Source organism: Nipponia nippon, unplaced genomic scaffold, assembly GCF_047370975.1.
Source record: "Nipponia nippon isolate SJK-2023a ecotype South Korea unplaced genomic scaffold, ASM4737097v1 scaffold_4, whole genome shotgun sequence".
NCBI lineage: Eukaryota > Metazoa > Chordata > Aves > Pelecaniformes > Threskiornithidae > Nipponia > Nipponia nippon.
This window is the reverse complement of record NW_028262358.1, coordinates 85,765,636-85,786,165: the sequence shown is the minus strand read 5'-3', so window position 1 is coordinate 85,786,165 and position 20,530 is coordinate 85,765,636. Positions and strand designations below refer to the sequence as shown.

Here is a 20,530-nt window from a genome sequence, read left to right as displayed (position 1 = left end):
CTGAGGAGAACGTTATTTACTTAACTTTCTTGCTTTCAACGTGATATGTCCGGGTGTGCAGCTAGTTTTATAACAACTTATTTTGGCAGGCTCAAGTTCCAAGTATTGTGTAATCTTCATTCTCTAGGTACTTGGAAAACAAACTGTTTCTGAGATTATGATTATGTGTAAGATCTACAGTTGCATTGCAGACCACAAGACATAGCCTAATGACACTAATTCAGAACTTAATAATAATTTCTGAGCAGAAAATACTAGTTACAGCCACTGCATGTACCAAAACTACAGCTGGCTGGCTACATAAGCTATTACGTACCTGCCTTTAGACTTCAGTGAGTGTTTATAGAAATCCTTATTTAGATGATGTGTGCCTGTTTGTGTCGGTGAGGACCTCTTAGTCTGTGAGAATGGATGGGGATTCTGTAACAGTAGTAACCTCATTGCTTCTCTCCGTGTTGTTTGTTTGAAAAGAAGCTGTAATAAAATTCAAAAGTGGTTTTGTGATAGTACTCAGGTGGGAAAGCTTTCACTTTCCCCTGCTTCTTGATATTTACCCAGACAGTGCTATCAACCTCATGTAGGAGACTGGCTTTGAACAGTAAAAAGTAAATGATGGTTAAAAATAAAGTGATCAACCTCCTGATCATCCAGGTGCTTTTCGTCAAGCTTTTTTGCAGAGCTGTTTTCTTTTGCAGGGAACAGAAACTCTGGGAACCAGGCTCCACAAATGGGGCTCCAATGTTTGCCTATATGATGTAGTTGCAGCACCAAGCTTAGCATCGTGCTCTGTCACAGGTGGCACGTTCTGAAGTTTGCACTGTCAAACTTATGATGTTCTTGGACTTGATTAGATCTTAATAAATCGCATACTTGTAGGGCATGGTAATGAACGATTGAGCCTTGAGCTGTATTTCTCCATTTATCTTCAGCTTCACCTCTGCTTGACTTTGTCAGTGAGTCATTTTGTGATGCAAGAAAAAAAACCTTGCTGCCCCTTACTCTCTAAATATGTATAATAGGACTAACACTATTTATCTGTTTGGATGGGTGGTGTAATGATGAATGTTTGTAAAGCACTTTTAGGTTCTTAAATTAATTATGCCATCTGACAACTATGTTTTATTTATTTATTCTCATTAGTTTCAGATTTGCAGTTCTTTTTCCCTCAACAGTTAGGATTTTGGATGAACTTCCAGAGAACTCATAGTCTTATCTTTCCTTAGAGATACATCAGTGCAGCATGTCACTAATGGAAGTATTTTATTTAAAACCACAAATGAGGTACCATATTTCACTGGCAAGGTTGGCCTAGGGAGATATTTGTCAAAGACATAAAGGAATTGTAATTGCTTTGGGCAAATAAAAAACTGAAATAAACAAAAGGAGCTAAAATGACTTATTAAGGAATGAAATATGTGAGTTCTTCAAAAATGATCCAACCAAAAATAGAAGATGTAGAGCTGCACTTTGGAAAGACCTCAGTCTGTAACAGTATAGCAAGGGGCTGATCTTCTTCCCTGCCTCCTGTCCAGCTATGAGGACCCGACTTCAATGCATTTCAGGATTTCACTTTTCTCTCTCACAACTGCTATCAATATGCTGTAACATCCTATTCTTCAGCAGCACCTGCTAACAGGCAGTGGAGTAGTCAAGAGAGAAGTAACTAAGCTTTTCCTAAAGGGTCCACAAACTAGCGATGGTATGCAAGAATATTTTTATTATTTTACTCAGAAATTATTCTGGAGATTTTTTTTGACAGAGTGCCATGTAAGATGGATATACTGGTAGAGAATATGGTGTGTATCCTGTAGAGAATTATTGACAGGTTTATGAAAATCTGGTCTATACATAGTTTCATCTGCTGAACACGTAAAGTCCTTTAGTGCTGAGGAGAAATGTGATGGACTGAAGTGTAGCCTTACTTGCTACGTAAATACAGGTTATTTAAATTTTGTACCAGGATTTTATGGGATCAAATTTGCGTCTAAATTAATTTTTTTTGCTACTCAGGGGGGAAAAAAACCCAACCTTCTAAGCAAAACTCAGATTACAGTCTGGATGAATAATTACATGAGGCAAAGTAGAAATGCCAATTTCAGTGTCTCTGACAGCTGTAGTTGCTCCTAGTGTCTGTTCAATTCTTTTGAGTTTTCTCAGCTTCCTTGAAAAGGAAATCTTAAAGGACTAGGAGCAGGCCGTCCCCATGTGCCGAAAGACGAGCTGGCGGGGGAGAAGACCAGCCTGGCTGAACAGAGCTTTGGCTGGAACTCGGGGGAAAAAAAGGAGAGTTTATGACCTTTGGAAGAAGGGGCAGGCAACTCAGGAGGACTACAGGAGGTTATGCCAGGAGAGAATCAGAAGGGCCAAAGCCCAACTAGAACTTAACCTGGCTACTGCCATAAAAGACAATAAAAAATGTTTATGTAAATACATTAGCAACAAAAGGAGAGCTAAGGAGAATCTCCATCCTTTATTGGATGTGGGGAGGAAACTCGGTGACAAAGGATGAGGAAAAGGCTGAGGTCCTTAATGCCGCCTTTGCCTTGGTCTTTAATAGCCAGACCAGTTGTTCTCAAGGTACCCAGCCCCCTGAGCTGGAAGGCAGGGATGGGGGGCAGAATGAAGCCCCCATAATCCAAGGGGAGAAGATGGTTAGCGACCTGCTACACCACTTGGACACACGCAAGTCTGTAGGGCCAGATGGGATCCACGCAAGGGTACTGAGGGAGCTGGCGGAGGTGTTCATCAAGCCACTTTCCATCATCAGTCAGCAGCCCTGGCTAACTGGGGAGGTCCCAGTGGACTGGAGGGTAGAAAATGTGACGCCCCCTCTACAGGAAGGGCCGGAAGGAGGATCCGGGGAACTACGGGTCAGTCAGCCTGACCTCGGTGCCAGGGAAGGTTATGGGACAGATCATCCTGAGTGCCATCACGTGGCACGTGCGGGACAACCAGGGGATCAGGCCCCATCAGCATGGGTTTATGAAAGGGAGGTCCTGCTTAACTAACCTGGTCTCCTTCTATGACAAGGTGACCCGCTTAGTGGATGAGGGAAAGGCTGTGGATGTTGTCTGCCTGGACTTTAGTAAGGGCTTTGACACCGTTTCCCACAGCATTCTCCTGGAGAAACTGACTGCTCATGGCTTGGACGAGTGTACTCTTTGCTGGGTAGAAAACTGGCTGGGCCCAGAGCGTGGTGGTGAATGGAGTTAAATCCACTTGGCAGCCAGTCACAAGTGGTGTTCCCCAGGGCTCAGTACTGGGGCCAGTTCTGTTTAATATCTTTATCAATGATCTGGATGAGGGGATCGAGTGCACCCTCAGTAAGTTTGCAGATGACACCAAGTTGGGCAGCAGTGTTGATCTGCTGGAGGGTAGGAAGGCTCTACAGAGGGACCTGGACAGGCTGGATCGATGGGCCGAGGCCAACTGTATGAGGTTCAACAAGGCTCAGTGCTGAGTCCTGCACTTGGGTCACAACAACCCCATGCAACGCTACAGGCTGGGGGAGGAGTGGCTGGAGAGCTGCCTGGCAGAAAAGGACCTGGGGGTGCTGGTCAGCAGCCATCTGAATGTGAGCCAGCAGTGTGCTCAGGTGGCCAAGAAGGCCAACAGCATCCTGGCTTGTATCAGGAATAGTGTGGCCAGCAGGACTAGGGAAGGGATTGCGCCCCTGTACTCGGCACTGGTGAGGCCGCACCTTGAGTACTGTGTTCAGTTTTGAGCCCCTCACTACAAGAAGGACATCGAGGTGCTGGAACATGGCCAAAGAAGGGCAACGAAGCTGGTGAAGGGTCTGGAGCACAAGTCTTATGAGGAGAGGCTGAGGGAACTGGGGTTGTTTAGTCTGGAGAAGAGGAGGCTGAGGGGAGACCTTATTGCTCTCTACAGCTACCTGAAAGGAGGTTGTAGCGAGGTGGGGGTTGGTCTCTTCTTCCAAGTAACAAGTGATAGGATGAGAGGAAACGGCCTCAAGCTGCGCCAGGGGAAGTTTAGGTTGGATGTTAGGAAAAACTTCTTCACGGAAAGGGTAGTCAGGCATTGGAACAGGCTGCCCAAGGGAAGTGGTTGAGTCCCCATCCCTGGAGGTATTTAAAAGACAGGTAGATGTGGTGCTTAGGGACATGGTTTAATGATGGACTTGGCAGTGCTAGGTTAACGGTTGGACTTGATGATCTTAAGGGTCAACCTAAATGATTGTATGATTCCATGATTCTGTCTTAGGTATTAGTGATACCAGACAAAAGAGGTATTTACTGAAGTTGTTGTTTTTACTGCTTTGGTGCTCAAAGGCTTAATATTTCTAAGGACTTGCAGAGGCAAAAATTATTAATAGCGAAAAACCTTCATCAGTGCATTGTAGAGCATTAGATTCTGATTGCCTTCATGGTTTACCTTCCATAAGTGTAATACTTTGGGGGGGAAAAGTAATTTTTTCAGCCATCAGTTAAATGAAAAATACATGTTTTTTAAAGCAACTATGATTTTAGCATCTTGCTGAGAAATTTAATCTGGCTGAAATGGAACCAAAGGCTCTTTTCATCCTAACACTTCAAGCAGAAAAATACCTTAATTTCTGCCTAGTCGAGTTCAAACAAATGATTATGTGTGGGCCAGTTGCCATAGGCCTTAGAGTAATGAAATAACTTCTTAAAAATTCCTGTTCAAGTGCAAATGTGTTTATTACAGAAATTAAAATTTTATGTATTATACAATGATAAGAACTGGGAATTAAAATAAACATGAACTTCAAATCTAGCTTTCTTTTCTACATATTGTAAGCAAATCGGTGTTTGATAGGTAATAATGTGTGTCTTGGTATGGACATGTGATTACTTAGGAGGAATACAAGAAGAGATGATTTTTGATTCAAATTGCAGTTTGTAAGATTTAATTGATTCTAAAGCATTTTTTTAGTCTGGGAGCTTCTAGCTCTGGCAGTCCCATGGGACAGCCTCTGTTTCTGACTCTGGGTTCTTGCACTTAAATTGTTTGTCTGTTTTGTACATTTTGAGCTAGATTCATGAAAAGGGCTATTTAAATGAATGTATTATTGTTGTCATCTGTGCCTACCCAACCATGAATTATGAGTACAGTTTTTTAATATTTCCATTTGAAGATCGATTCTTTAACTGGTATTAAATTTAAAAATTCACTTTTCCAGATAATTTTATTAGCAACAGTGTGTGTGTGGGAAGCCTCCCTTGTGTCTTGCTGTGATTTTTCACTGAACTATGTGTAATGGTTTCTTCCTAAACTTTTTCTTCTCCTCTCTATTTGGTTTATCTTATGCTGCTATTCAGAAGAGTATTGGGCTTGTGAAGGCAGGTGTTCAAAAATTAGGAAGAGCCAGAATAAACATGCAAGAATTCCTGACTTATTTCTTGCATAGCTTTCAAATGCACACATGTCGGGATGTTGTCCGTGTATTGCTTCCCTGGAGGACGTGGTTGTACGTGACACAGCGATGCTCTCTATCCAAGGTGGTGCTAGTCTGGCCATACGGGTGTTTTTCTTGTTTTGTGGTAAACCCTTGAGGTCCGATTGCAGACACGCAGGTCTTGATAGTGAAGCAGGGAAGGATACTGTTGGTGTGCAGTAGTTTGATACCAAGGTGAAGAATGCTATCAAAAAACAACGATGAAATGAATGTGTCAATTTAGGACACGTTTTTGAGAAGTGTGTGATAAGTGAAGTATTAAGGCTGCACAGGACTTTGAGGTTAAAAGAAATCTAGCACATTACTACTAATAGTTAATCTGGTGTATTGAAAGAAGAAGATGTCCTGTGATAACAGTCCTGTTGCGATAAATGAATCCACGTTGCGTAGCCTAACCAACGCAGTACAACAACTTGAATTCTTGTGTTATCCGGTTGTGGAGGCGTTGTCTTGGTAGCCTCAGTGAGGTCCTTCTGATGCAATACTGAGTGCATAGCTAGCTCATGATATGGTGCAGGGCTGTGGACGGCCGGCTTCTTCTTGCACCGTTTTACTTTTGATCCTTTGTCAGTGATCCTGCCATGTGTGGCATGAAATTCAAGGTCCTTGCAATCAACAGGAAGACTCTGTCGTACTGCCAGCACTCGTGTCTTCCTGGCTGCTCCTCTCTGCCTCCCTCCTTCCTGCTCCCCGGGCCTTCTGCTGGTCCTCCAAACCCTGGCTGCATCTCAGCCAAGCCATGGGGGGGAAGCGGGCTGTGATTGGGGATGGGATTTGGGCACATCTGTGGGAAGTGGTAGATGGAAGCATCCGGTGTGGGTGCCAGGCGGAGGGTACTGGGGCTAGGGGGTAGCTGGGGTGTGATGTGCTGAGTGTGGGCACCCTAGCAGGTCTGCCCTAATCCTGAAGAAAATTTTGTTTGGCCCCGTGCCACAAAAAGCCTAAGCTTTTTTATCTTATGTAGTGATCAAAAGCATATTTGGAGTACTCTTCAAATCATGAAATCTTACCTCCTTCAAATCCTGGTTTAAAACAAGCTTCTTCTAACAGTCTATCCCTTACTTTTCCCTTTCTCTTATGACTTGCCTTCTTCCCCACATAAACGCCATCTGATTTTGTGAAGTGAGCTACTGAAGATAACGCTTTTGGGTGCATAACCTGGCATGGTGTTGGATGAAAGCATTTTCATCTGTGTTACGGAAAATGCATTTGGATTTGATGGGAATGAATTTCATAAGGATGTACATCATTGTGTCTGCATTGCAGTGGGATCGTTTTCTTTTCCAGTTTGAGATGCTGATTGCTTTAAATCAGTCAAAAATATTTTCTGTTGGTTTTATCAGCATCTGCAATGTGACATCTTGGCAAGACCTGTTGCTAGTCTATTTATGTTGTGCTAATACACTTCTGAGTCAAAATTCCCTAAATTGTCTCAGATGGGTCAGTCACTTAGGAAAGTGCTAGCTTTATAAAATAAAAAAGCACCATGAATGTATGGTAATCGTGTGTGAGCTCCATGTTTGAGTAACTTTTTAGTGATCACAGTGAATCATTTTAGGTACGTTTTATTAAGAGTTTGATGCCTACACGTGTGCTACAGTTGCAGAAATTGCAGGTGGTTCAGAGTCTTGGGCAGGACGTGATCTTTTCACCATATCACTACTGTCTCAAATAATTGCACTAATATCTGCAAGGCATACCCATTGCTTAAGTCAGTTCATTAGTATATTGTAAAGCTTACATATGAGTAATTTTCCTTCATTTTCTTTCTGACCACTTTTGTGATTAGACTGCGTCTGGCTGGAGTCTTTTGAGAGGATTTAGGGATGGGAGGCCGGGGCTGGTCTTTCTTCTGGCTGTGGAATTATCTGCCTGCCATCTGCAGTCTTTCATTGACATTATTGTTCTGGTTTAAATCCAGATTTTGAAGGTACAGCGCTTTCTTATCATTTTGTCTTTTCCAGACCTTACAGCAGCTTCTGAACTCCTGCAAATACGTTTTTTTTCATAGCTTTTCACAGCTTCTGTATAAAATCAGACCGCTTTCTTTTCATGTGCCTTTTTTTTTTTTCTCTAAGTATAAGAGGTATTAGTCTCAAATCTTTACATTCTTCCTCTTTTGTTATACTGTGATATAAGTTCAGCCTTTGACTAGCTCTCAAGATCTAAAATTTGCATGTGTGGAAACACAAGATGTTTGGATAGATTTCTGTTGGCAACAAAAAGTATCTATTTATCTGCAATGGCATGTTTTTTCATTGAACAGTGCTGGATGATGGAGTTGCAGGTGGATGTCACAGCAGCTGTTGCTGACCAGCTTGTTTTTTTCATTTCAGTCTGAAGGTAGTTACAATAAGAACAAATGTTGTGCTTTAACTTGTGTCAGGTTATCATTTTTGTGTGCTGTCATATGGTGCCCTACAGGTAAACATGAGTCTCTGCCCCAAAAACTTGGTAGCATGGAAAAAGCTCAGAGGCAAGATGTAGTTGGAAATAGTTTTTCCTCCCACCCCTGTGTTATGCTGCCTGCAATATCCACTTCTTTTGCGGGTTTAGGTTCTCTTAGACATGCTGAAATCCAGTCTCTGGACTTGTCAGGGTTATGTCAGATGCCCCCTCAGAAAAGAGGTTGTGGAGGATCACATGTACCAGCCCTTGAACAGATAGAAATTTGCTTCAGCACTGGAGATGGTACCCCAGTTTTAGTGTGATGATTTCTTCCAAAGGTGTGCTAATTTCCTCTGGGAACGGCTGTTCAGTATGCCTGAATGCCCTTCATTAGTGCAGCTGTGGTTTAAGTCTATCGATATGAATGGGAGACTGTAGCGTGGAGTAAGCTGAAGCATTAATTTAAAGTACAGTATTTTATTAATGAATAATCAGCTACCAAGTTGGATCCTTTTGTTCCACCATAAGATTATGCTTAATCCATTTGGAGAAGCCTGGGTTTAAGAAATCCTGACCTGGCATGCACTGGGTGAGGTTATCATCCATTTCACTTTCTCTGATGTCTTGACGGGCAAGTGGAGACGCCTCTGCAGATGGACAGCTTAGTTACCAGGATGCCTGATAAAGCAGGACTGGATCTGGGGGAAGTGAGGCCAGCTCAGTCAAGAGAGGGGCTTGATGTTACCTGTCTTGGTTGCTACTAGCCTCAAAATATGCAAGAACAAATCTAATTTATTTAAATTCTAATAAGATAAAGAGCCTTCCAAAACTTACCAAGCGATATAGATGCTTTTGACATAGCTTGAAAAAACAGGCTCCCTAATGTTAGCGGCTTCTCTGTGTGGCCATCTTCACGAATCACGTTATTTCAGTCAACCTGAAGGCCGGCAGGCAGGGAGGGAGGGATATATCTCACGGACTAGGACAGGACTGTCCATGTGGGGAGACTTCGTTCAGCTCTTCCTGTGTGGTGGCTGAGCAGGCACCTGCCTCCAGGTACCACGAACCTGGTTCGGAGCTTTAGGTGAACGCTTTCGTGGTCGGTCTGGCCAGTTCTCACCTCTGTTACGTGGCTGCATTTCATTTGCAGGGAAGGGTGGCATATATTCACCTGAATTCCTTGTCCTCTTTTAAGACATTCATGTCAGTGACTCTCTCAAGCTGAGGAGAGAACGTGAGTGGGAAACAAGCTGAGAAAACCAGAGGAGAAAGCTAGGAGAACCACAACTTGAAAATTGCTTTATGAGAAGAAGAGTCATTTTTTTCTCACTTGTTTTGAGCCTGACATCTGCTGGTTTCATCTGATGCTGATCTAGTATTTCTCCATGCTGATTTTCCCCTAGTTAATTATGTCTTACCTTTGGGGTTTTTTTTATTTTCTTCTTCCTTGAAACTCTCCTAGCTTTGTTAAACCTTTTCTGAGAAGAGAGGACCAGAATTCCAGCTTTCAGGATGTAGTTGAACTTTTCAGACAGTTGAATAAAGGTGCTTTTGCTTTTATTCTCTGTAGTAGTAATTGCTGGTGCTCTCCCTGCTTTTTGACTGTGCTGATGCTTTCATAAGAATTCATTGTAAATCCAAGATCTCATTCCGGAATCATTCAGAGCCCATCATCATGCATATGAAGTTGAAGTGTTTTTTCCCCCCATGAATATCAGTCTGTATTTAAATAGTATTGAATGCTGTATCTCTTTGCAGTCAGCACTTGCATTTATCCTGAACAATTTAGTATTATCAGTGAGTTTTGTCACTTAACTGTTGTAAGTTTTCCCTGTCCCCCTGTGATTCATTAGTGGGTATACTGAACACAATATATTCTTAACGCAGATGGCCGTGGGTCTGCAGGGTTAGTGTCCCTCCACTATAAAGATGGACTGCTTTTTCCTTGTTCCATTTATTTCCTGTCTAGCTGGTTCTCTATATGGATGAGGACTTTTCCTGTTATCCCATAGCTGCCTACTTATTATATTTTTTTTTTTTTTTTTTTTTTTTTTTTTTTTAAGCAGCCTTCCTTCCTTTGAGGGGAATCCTTGGGGACTGGACATGAGTTACCGTGGCTTGAGGAATAACATCAGTGAAGCTGTGGTAACAGACTGTCCAAACTCACCACAAATGTGAATTAGCTTAATTTAAACATCTTTCTTGTGTCCAAACAATCGTCATTCAGCTCTAACTAGTCTACATTAGAATCACATCCCAGCTTGCTTCATAGAATTTTAAATTTCAGTATGCTGTTTGGGATTTAGTTTTGGTCAGAGTGCCCTGGGTGAATTTGTTTGACAGGTCTCAAATACATACTGTTTAGAGTAACTCACTTCTACTTCTTGTTCTTCCTACTTGTCAGACCAAGTTGACTATTTCTACATTTAGGCCTCCCCTGCCTATTCAGAAAGTATCCAGTCCTTCCTCAATGAGAATTTTACACTTTGTTTATCTGGAAGCAAGATGGGACCCAATGTGAAAAGTGAATGGCAGAATTAAAAGATTGGCGTGAATACTTGCACCAAGTAGCACGTCACACTAATAAGTTGAAGCAGAATTCATATCTATAAGCTCTGGTCCTTGGTAGAGTTTCTTAACTGAAAAAAAACCCTATTTTTAAAAATGATACCCAGATTTATTGTGTGCCTACAAGAGTAACTTCAATTGAAAAAAACAAACCCCCACTTTTTTCTGCCTCCTCTCAGTTCCCCCTTATCCCTGCCCACCAACACATGTGCTTGAGAAGTTTAAAATCAAACTTGTGGCTTCCACACTCCATTACTCTCTCAGTGAATCTAGCCTTTCATGTCTATAACTGTGCAGACATACAAATGAGGATGTTGCTGCTTCAGTTATTAGAATCATGTCGGGTTTTTCTTCTTCTTTTTGTTCTTAATCGTTGAAGTGGAATACTTGGCATGGAAGCTAGAAGCGTATTTTATTCAGAATCTAGTATCCAGAATTTGGATGCATGTATTTCCAGCTTTTAAGAATAATTATTTTTTAAATGCTGTATTAATATGGATTTGCTTATATACCGTATGTGGTTTTGTACCTCCAGCAAGTGTCTGAATATAATTACATGGGATGAGCTGGTTTTGTAGCACACAGGCAAACCAAGAAAACAAGTAGTGGTGCATTCAGTAGAACTGAGCTCAGCACTTCAAAAAAACAAAACAAAACAAAACCAAACCCAAAACATTTTAAAGGCTTATTTGTTCTCCTTCTCATAATTTGAAATGAAGAATCTCTCCTTGACTAAGCTGAAGCAAATGTTGAACAAATTGTTAGGCTGTGGTGTAAAGCCAGTGTTATCTGGGACCTGGTCTCTGTGTTGCCCAGAGAGGCAACAGAGTGTCGGTGAAATGGAGATCTTGCTCCGTCTTTCAGTCCTCTGTAGCTCTCATGAAACATGCGGTTACTCTGCCTTGGTGGAATAAACACTAAATGCACTTTTCAAGTAAGCTAAGCCAGGGAGGGTTAGCAGAGTAGAGTAAAACTATGATGGAATTTCTCAGCACATGATTAAAATGTATGCTACACTGTTTTACATTAAGATGACGGATTTCCCTATCATTCTAGGGAGCCGTATACCGTCATCCTTGCCAAAATACTAAGATTTTGAAATGTATTAACCATACAGGCAGTGTCTCAGTCTGCTTGCTATTAATAAATTCACATTTTAAATTTTAATACAGCAGGCAAGCATCTGTTGCATGTCTATGCTATTTACTTGTAAAAAACAAACCAACCCTCACTTGCTTAGTTCTCATGCTTCAGATTTTGAGTATGAGTATTCACTCTTCTGCTAACAGAGAAGTTTCTCCTGGTTTGTGTATCTTAAACTTACTAGTTCTCCAAATACACGCTGTCTTTCAAGAAAAACAGGATAGGGTACAAGTATCTGTAATGCAAAAGTTACCAAATTTTACCAAATACCATTAAAAAAATCACTTCTCTTATGCTCTGTAAATGAGATTTTTCAGGCCTTGCTTAATTAAAGATCAAGAATAAAATGATACTAAAATAATTACTCTTCTTTTAACAAAATTCTCTTGGTTTGTATTTGAATAGTAGTATTGCCCATAGAGAGGTAATTGTCAACAACTTGTGTGTACGAAAATTATAATTAGTTTACTGTATTACATCTCAGAAGGGTAGACCTGGAAAACAAAACCTTCAACTAGTCCTTGCATTATTAGGTAGTTTAAAGATGGATGCTTATTATCTTGGGCTTTTTAAAAATGAATTTTTATGCCATATTTTGTAACAGTAATGCTGCATAAAAACCTGATTTCCCTGCTTGTGTGACTGATCTCGTTTAATTCAGTGAATCTGTTTACGTGAATAAGACTCAAAGAATTTGGCTTTGTATGAAAAACATCCCCCCAGAGGGAGTTGTAGTAGGCTTACACTTAATATTTAAAAAAAAAAAAGAAAAAGGAAACCAACGTTTGTGTTTCCTTGTCTCCTTGTATAATGATTTTCAGTGAAGTTTCATATTCCATGAAATTAAATCTGTAGCCAAGATGATATGATATTGGGCAATTTTTATAATTCAGCATGCAGGTCTGTGCTGTTGAAACAACAGGCTGAGTGTTTTAAGGTGCAGATAGTCTGACTAAAATAACGTGTGTTGCAAAAGAAGTTGCAATGCGTTCTCAATGGAGAATGTTCAGCAGAGAGATACTTGTCAGCTCTGCGTGGTATGTTACAATCATGGGATTAGTAAACAAGATAAAGAAAATCTCAGCTTTCTTTCTGTTTACAGAACTGGCCTTGTGGAGGGATTGGAAAATAAGAATACAAATATATAATATGCTTGCCTTCTCTTTTTTTCCCCTCCTTTCTGCTTCCCTGTATTGAGCCAAAGATAAATGGGCAGACTAACTGCACGAAAAAGACGATGGCACCAGAGTAAGTCCTCCTTTTCCTTAGTTTTCTCTCTCTGTTTTATACACTATTAGGAGCTGATGGTTGTGTGGCAACGCAGCTCCCACGATAAGGGATGATTCAGTCCTGTAGTGCCGACAGAGCAAAAGTATGCTGCGCCTCTGGTCCTTAATCACGTTGCAGTAGCTGCAAGTGCAAGGATGGATCAGCATAGTTCAGGAGTGAAGTTTGATCTTGTCTGCATTGAAATGCCTACGTGTGTTTAGGCCATATTAGGCCACTGTTGTGGTTTTAAGGTAATTAAGATGTCCTCCCCCTTTTGTCTGGTGCTGTCCGTTTAATTTTCCCAAGCAAAATTCCTCTTCATCTTGTGCCACTTCCAAAAGTTTCTCTGTATTGTTCCTCAGCTTTGTCTTCTCCCTTCTTTTGTCCTGAATGTAATCTCTCTCATTCTTGATCTGTGAATCATCTGGTTTTCTTTGATCTGTTCCTCATCCCTTACAAATCTCTTGTTGTTTTGCTAGTTGTGTTCCTGACAGTGGTTAATGAGTGCTGAGTCACCACTTTGAACCCAGACAAACCATGAATAGAGCAAAAGGTAGTTTAACAAACCTTTAAAAAAGAATTTGTGAGAGAGTGGAAAAGGATCCCTGTCCCTTTCCTATGCTCTTCCAGGTGCTCTTTGCCAGATTGGTTGTTGTAACATGTCTTCTGAGGCTTTTTTAAAGCTCTATGTTTGGGATTTTTCTTCCTCATCCTCTTTTCTAGGCTTTACCTGTCTCAGTTTGCAATTTTTTTTTTTTTTCTGCTTTCACTTCAACCTTAGTAACATTTGAGTCTTGGGGCATGTTTTTCCATCTCTGACTTCTTTTAACTCTGTCTATTCCAACATCAGCAGCTCATGGGCTTTTCCGGTTGCTCTTCCAGCTTTGTTAGGCTTCCAGTCTTTAGCAGTGCAGTGTTTTTTTTATAACAGTGGTCTACTGTGTTCTGGGTAGGAGTGATGGGTGAAGGAATATCTGTTTCTATCCTATTGGACAGGAACTGCTTCCTTCTTGAGATTTTGGTTGGGTTTTTTTGTTTGTTTTTTTTTTTTTTTTCTTTTCCCTGTATGTTGTAAAAGTGAAAATGGGATCTGTCTGGAAAGAGTGTCCTGGAATATAGGAGGCACAGGGGTGCTGAGCTTCATGAGGGTAGGGAAGCAGAAGGCCAGGAGGAAAATCCTGCCTGGTTCTGGGGACATGGTCCAGGAACATGATGTCCCTGTAACACAGGCCTGCCCTTCTCTATTATTCCATCACTGGTTTTGGTTTTTTGCTTCGTATTTCCATTCAGGACCTGAGTAGATAACGTGGATATTCTCCATGTGGTAACACTGTCTTGCACAAGCTAGCTCCTTGTGAAGTATGAAGGAGACTCAGATACGCTGAAATTTCAAAATATTTATTAACTATTAAGCAGGTACACTGAACTGCATGATCCTTTTCAGTACTCGAAGTAAGGCCAAAGCATCTATTTTTGGTTGTAGACAAATTAGAAACATAAGGAGACTGAAATGGGTGCAACAAATAGTGTTGTCCTCCACGGTTCCTACAGTGGCCTACAAAGGAGGTGCTTGCATTAAGGGACCCCGATGTTACAAAGGTGCAGTAGCCTGGCCTGTGTCGTAAGGCTTTTACAGATTTTCCTTTCTTCCAAGCTACGGGGAAACCTCCACAAGCACTAAGAGTCTGAGTCCCTTTAAACCCAGCTTCGGTTCCCAAAGAGGTGGCTTCCAGTGCAGGGTTGCTCCTTTGGGTTCCTCCAGGGCTGGCAAGTGCACAGGAAAAGGTGAGGGAACAGGGAGCAGTGAGGGGGAGTGGGGGCATTTGTGTTCCCTTGGCACTTTCAGCTCCCTGTACTTGACACAAGTACAAATATTTCTGGATGATGAACCTGTGACTTCTTGTGCATAGCCATTAGGGCAGAGTCTTCACCGGGAGCTGAGATTCTGTGCTGCTAGAAGAGCAGCTTTCAAGAAAAGCAGTCTCTGTAGCAAAGACTCTCTTTAATCACCTAAAATTATGTTAGTGGTATTCTTTTTTATCTGTGCGAAGAGCCTGGTGGTATGGGAGATTTTTATTTTACCTGATTGGGTATCTCATTTCAATGCAGCAGATGGCATGTGTCTGACAAGTGTCCTTTGCTAAGACAGTAAACATAGCAAGAATACACCCTAACCATCGGTATTTTCTTAGGTCTTTTGTAACATCAAAACACCCTTGTGCAATGCTCATTATAGTCACCTGATGCAAGATCCAAGGTTTTGTGATACTTACTTTCTTCTGTTTTCCCTATGCTTGTACAGCTGGCAAGATTCTCAAGAGGTACCTGAAAGAGCAATGTGATATTCGAGTTGAGTTGTGTTTAATCAAGCTGTAGCCTGCACTGAGAGAGGTTGCATAAGATTAACTCCAGTTGCTTGGCCTGAAAGTACTTTGTGTCGACGCATAGATTTTAAAATTAATTAGTTGAAATCCTAGTTTGCAATATAAGTAGAATAGGACAGGAACATATGATTTTGTTTATTTTGAGCTTGGTGGGGAGACATTCCTCGTGAGTCAGATGCTGAGCTGAAGGTAGCAGATTGCTGCTCTGCATGGCCTTACCCTGCCAGAACAAATGAGGAGGGATGTTTTGGGAACTGGGCTATTTGATGAACAAAAGAGCCCTGGGGTAGGGAACCATAAGTGAGACTTCTGTTACCTGGATGAGATTCCTGCCACTGGACTCCTGCATGGTGTGGGGAAGAGTCTTCTACAGATCTTCCAGAGAATTTAGCAAGTATTAAAGAAAGCATAAAGGGTGCCCATGACCCACTGAGAGCTCCTTCAGCTCCATGACTGCCATGGGATCAGGGAGGGGGATCAGGATTTCCAAAATATTCTCTGTCATGACCTGTTTGGAGATTACACACAAACATCACCTATACAGATACTGCTGTGAAGGGCAGCTTGACCATCCATCAGCCAGAAAAGATCAGAAAAATAGAGCTCTACTGCTAAGCATCAGCTGTTGTATAGCATTACAGCTTTGCAGGGGGATTAAGACTACTTTTTGCAGATACTGGTTCTTGTGATAGTCTTCCTTCTGGAAGAATGGAGTATATCTGTATCTGTGTGGCATCTCACTCTTCCTGTCCCGGACCATTTGTTGATAATGTTGAGTGCATTAAGCACCAAAGTCTTGTTCCTGTGGGGAATCAAGTCCCCAGTTCAGTCCTGCAAGTCCAGAACTTGTCAACCTTGTCGACCTTTTCCCATTTTTTTAATTACTTTAGACATCTGCCTTCCACCGATACCCTGTAATTACCTAGGGGTAAAGTTAAGCTGTTCCTTTCTGTTGTTCCAATTATCCAGTGGGAAAGGCTTCAGAAAACCTTCAGAATGATAGAGGACATAAAGCATGCATATGTGCCCTCTCTGTAATTTGCAAGTCTCATCCATGTGCTTTGTCAGACTTTTTGAAAGGATATGCTTCTCCTGGTTCATGACAACCACCCTGATGGGTGATGTGCTACACCAAAGCAGGTTATTCACTGACTTAAAAAATAAGAGTGAACTGATTTTTCAGGTAGTAATTGCCAAGTTTATCTCTCTGTATAGGATAATTCCCATGGTGGTATTCTGTCTTTGCAGCTTTAGCAATAAACCCCGTTTCAGTTTTAATTCTTTTTCTTCTTCTTTGCATTAACTGTATTATCTTTTTGTTTCAGTAACAAAACCTTTAGGAATTACAAATCCAAATGTAACCCCGTTGTACTTATCATGGTCATGGCACTCATTGTTAGGTCCTTTAGGCTGCTGCATTAAAAACCTCACTGACAAAATGAATGTATAAGAGGAGCAGAATCATGCAGTTTTAGACTAGTGCCCCTGTTCTCAGCTACCTGTGTTTATTTTACACCTTGTGAAGTACCATTAAGAACACTCTGATGACAGATCTGAGCATCACAGCATTTCATCCTTGGATATGAACAGCCTATGAGGAGAATGAACTTTGATATGCCTGCTAGAATTGCTGATTTAGTTGTGCTTGCTGCAGAGACATTGCCTTGCTTTGGGTTGGGTCGGATATCCTCAGATGCGCGTGGAGGAGCATTGCTGCTGTACCATTTCTCCGTCAATAGTTAAACAGCTCGGGACGAATTGAGGGGGTGGATCGGTTCAGGCTACCTGCAGTGGGACACTCTGGTCTGGTCCTCGTTTATCTGGTGGTTGTGTCTTTTGTTTTGTCGTGAGAATACACGCTTGAACACATCTTTACAGATTTCTCATTTCTAACATAGCTACCCAGTTTATTCATCTTCATATGCTTCACTAAAAATCATAAATCTGTATTGTGTAAGTCACTGAATGTATTTTAGATGGATCACAGAGTGGTTGGGGTTGGCAGGGACCTCTGGAGGTCGTCTGGTCCAGCCCCCTGCTTGGGCAGGGACACCTGCAGCCGGTTACCTGGGTTACTTGGTTTCTTTGCAGTGTTTTGTGTTGATGTTATATATCTAAATGTTTGAACACTGTATCTTAAAAGGAATTCATGCACCCATATCTTAAGGCTCTGTAGTGCTTAAGAAGGATATTCTAATCTCTCTTTGGTTGAAAAATCTTTGCAAGTTTTGCATTAAACAGTGCTCCATTAGGCGAGATCGTATGTCAATTTTGGTACTGTACAGTCCATAAAAACTGCAGATAATGGGTACACAGATGGCTTGGTTTAACAGGCTGGTTCGTAAGCGTGGCTGAGGAGAATGGAGCTGGAGGGGGTAGGGGAGAGATTTGTCTCAAGAAGTGATTCTACAGGCAATGTATGTTTTTGTGGTTTACGATGTTACTTAATACTTGGTATCTGAAGTATTTGAATGCGAAGGAGTTGGAAAGGACTGAGGCCTTGGCAAACAATTTCAGCTTTGCTGATCCCATGCAGAAAGTGTAACAGGAGCGGGCATGGCGTGGGATGGGTCAGTGCAGCCAAAGGCCTTTTGCAGATAATTCTTCAAACCTCTGTCGGCAAGGATATTCACCCGATGCTGGGACTCTCTTCAGAAATAACCGTGTATTGTATAAATTAAACTTATTCCTGGACTCTTGGGTTGTAACATCTGAGTCAGCAAATGTGTCCTACTAATATATTCAGCCCAGTACCTTTTTTTTTTTTTTTTTGAAGCAAAGATCTTGTACCAGAACCCTGCTGTTGTCATTGTTGTGCAGTCTGTCCCAGCACACGCCTTTTCTCAAGCGTAACCCCCCCTTCTCCCCCCAAAATCTGCAATTGTAAAGATCCTACTGGCATGTCAGCACACGTCTTCGAGGAGCATTTATAATGAGAATAGCTTTAGAATTCCTGGCTTGATTTATGAACAAAAGAGGAAAAAAAAAAAAATCACAGAGACAGTATCCTCTTACCGTTTAAAATGTTTGCCTTGTACTTAATGGTGATATCAGCTTAACTTTTGCAGATGCACTTTGAATAACCAAATGTTTGCCTGTTTTCCACTTAGAGGTATAGACTGTTTCTCTGCTTAAATGCAATACAATTCCAGAGAGAGGGAAGACGAAAGGTAAAGAACTAGAAGTCTTTGTTCTAAATTATGGAAGAAATAAACATTCAGGACTTCAGCACTGGATGTTTCCTGAAGAATTTTCCTTTAACTTGTCTGTGAGAAATAAAGATGAAAATATTTTTAGCAGTTTGCTGTGCTAAGGAGGTTTTTGTAACTTGCACGAAGTGAGACGAACAAGGCAACAGATCTTTGCTTTTTGTTCCCATTTATTCAGTTGTGTTAATATATGTATTTTATTTTTTTGTTTGTTTTTGAGCAAGGCTTTACATTACAGCCACAGAAATAAGGTAAATACAATCATTCTGCACTATTTATATTCAGACATTCATAATCATAATTCATATTCATAATCATGTTTACAGGTATAGAAAACCACTCCAGCCCATGCTGAGGACACCAATCACAACAGGTGCCCTAAGTCTTAGCTGCATCTACATTGCCTTTCAGAAAGTGCCAAACCTGTTCTCGTTTATGCTGCACCCAGCCAGTAGACATCATTTCTCACTGTTCAGTAACACCTCCCCCTCTTCCCCCCTCCAAAAAAAAAAAAAGCTTGACTTCCAACATTCCTCTCATGTCTTACAAATATTTGTGTAAGTCCTTGGCAAGAAGCTGACGCTGCTCCTCACCGCTAGCCAGTCCGCTTCTGCTGCCTTGTATGCCTGTTCCTTCCAGCGCTCATTCCTGTAGTTCAAGTGCCGGAGGAGGTGTGTACCGTGGTTTTAAACACTCTGAATACAAGTCCTGTGGATCGTTAGCACAGGCAAGTAGTATGAGAGAATGTAGAGGCATGGGGTGCTGCTGGATGTTTGGCTTTCTGTGGCTTTTATTTAAAAAGGAAATGAAACACAAAAAACCGTAAGAAAAGAATGCTACGGTGTAAACATCATCGTGTGTGTGTCACTCTGTGGGAGACATGCCTTGCGCGGTGCAGAGGACAAGCAGCGACTGGGCAGGGCTCGGGAGAGGTAAGGGTGTGCTTTTGTGTGGACGCCGTGACCTGGAACCCCAGAGCAGGCTCACACCACTGGGAACAACGGTTGACTAATTCTGGCGGTTCCTGCTCTCTCTATGATTTGCTTTTCAGCTTTAGTGTTAGGTTAACTCCTTCGGGGCAAACGTGTTCCTTAGGTTTCTTGTTGCACTCCCAAACCAACACATTCATCAAAACCTGGATCATTTCCTGTACATCCATTTATTTGACTGTATTCTGTTGCATGAATTTACACTGCACATAAATCTGGAAAAAATGTGTTTCAGGATTTTTGTTTCCTCATTTTAATACCTGTCACTGTAGTACTATACCGAGGGGTTAGATCTCTGGGGAAATGTCTTTGCGCTATACTAATGATGGTCAATTCACATCGGTTTAAATCCAGGGAATGGAATAGTAATGAGATTTTGTCCCTCGTCTGATCCTGAGCAGAACTGCCTCTGGCAGTGCAGAAAAGGTATTCTTTGAGAGGAGCCTGGCACTCTGTTGCAAAGGTTGCAGTACTCGATTAAGAAATTTCTTGCTCCTGTTAGTTCCGCAGAGTTTGTTTCAATCTCTTAATTGGTTTTTGTAAGCTTTGAATCAGAGCAAGCAGGAGCAATATTCTTCTCATAATAGTGATGGTAAAACCTCCTGAAACTTCTGAAGCAAATTCCTGTGTGTCCTCATCCTAGCAGGTTTGTTAGTAAATCAGCATGCAGTCTAGCAAGGAGGAAACTTTTCAAGTAGAACTTTTCCTAAGCAGATGAAAATACAGATCTGTAGGTCTCGGTCTCCAAATCTGGTTAATATAAGATCTCAAATGCCTTATAAGAGAACAGCTACAAGTCTGTTGATGTAAAATTGCAAGTATTGTTCTCTTGTGTAAATAGTTTGTCAATATTATTGGTGGTACCAAAGTAGAAAAAGTAGAAAGAAGACTCTGTGGTCACCAAGGGGACAGTCCTGCTCTGCTTGACGGTTCTGGCAGAAATTGTGTTTCATAGGACAGGAGTGGGATCGATTTCAGATTCTTCATTTCTTTAGCCTTTGCTGCTTCCTACTGCACTACCCTTTCCCCCCGCCCCGCAGTAGCCTGAAACACATTCCAGAAATGTCTGTGTGAGGGAGAAGAGTGCGAGTGCCAAGGCTGCTGATGAATAAGAGACTTTGTGATGAATGTTGTAAAATC

At 41.6% G+C, this 20,530-nt stretch overlaps 1 protein-coding gene across 8 annotated transcripts in view; it reads left to right on the top strand.

The window, feature by feature from the left end:
- ANKRD6 (ankyrin repeat domain 6) overlaps window positions 1-20,530 on the top strand; it is a 117,776-nt gene that overhangs the window by 2,281 nt on the left and 94,965 nt on the right. Inside the window, exon 1 of one of the 8 annotated variants that reach the window (XM_087774255.1) lies at window positions 19,039-19,072. The exons of 6 other annotated variants lie outside the window; for them this stretch is intronic. The gene's annotated coding sequence lies outside the window, so the exon portion shown is untranslated. Of the gene's footprint in view, window positions 1-19,038; window positions 19,073-19,114; window positions 19,334-20,530 lie in introns of those variants that run through there. One more of the 8 variants, XM_087774254.1, reaches the window with a different exon arrangement.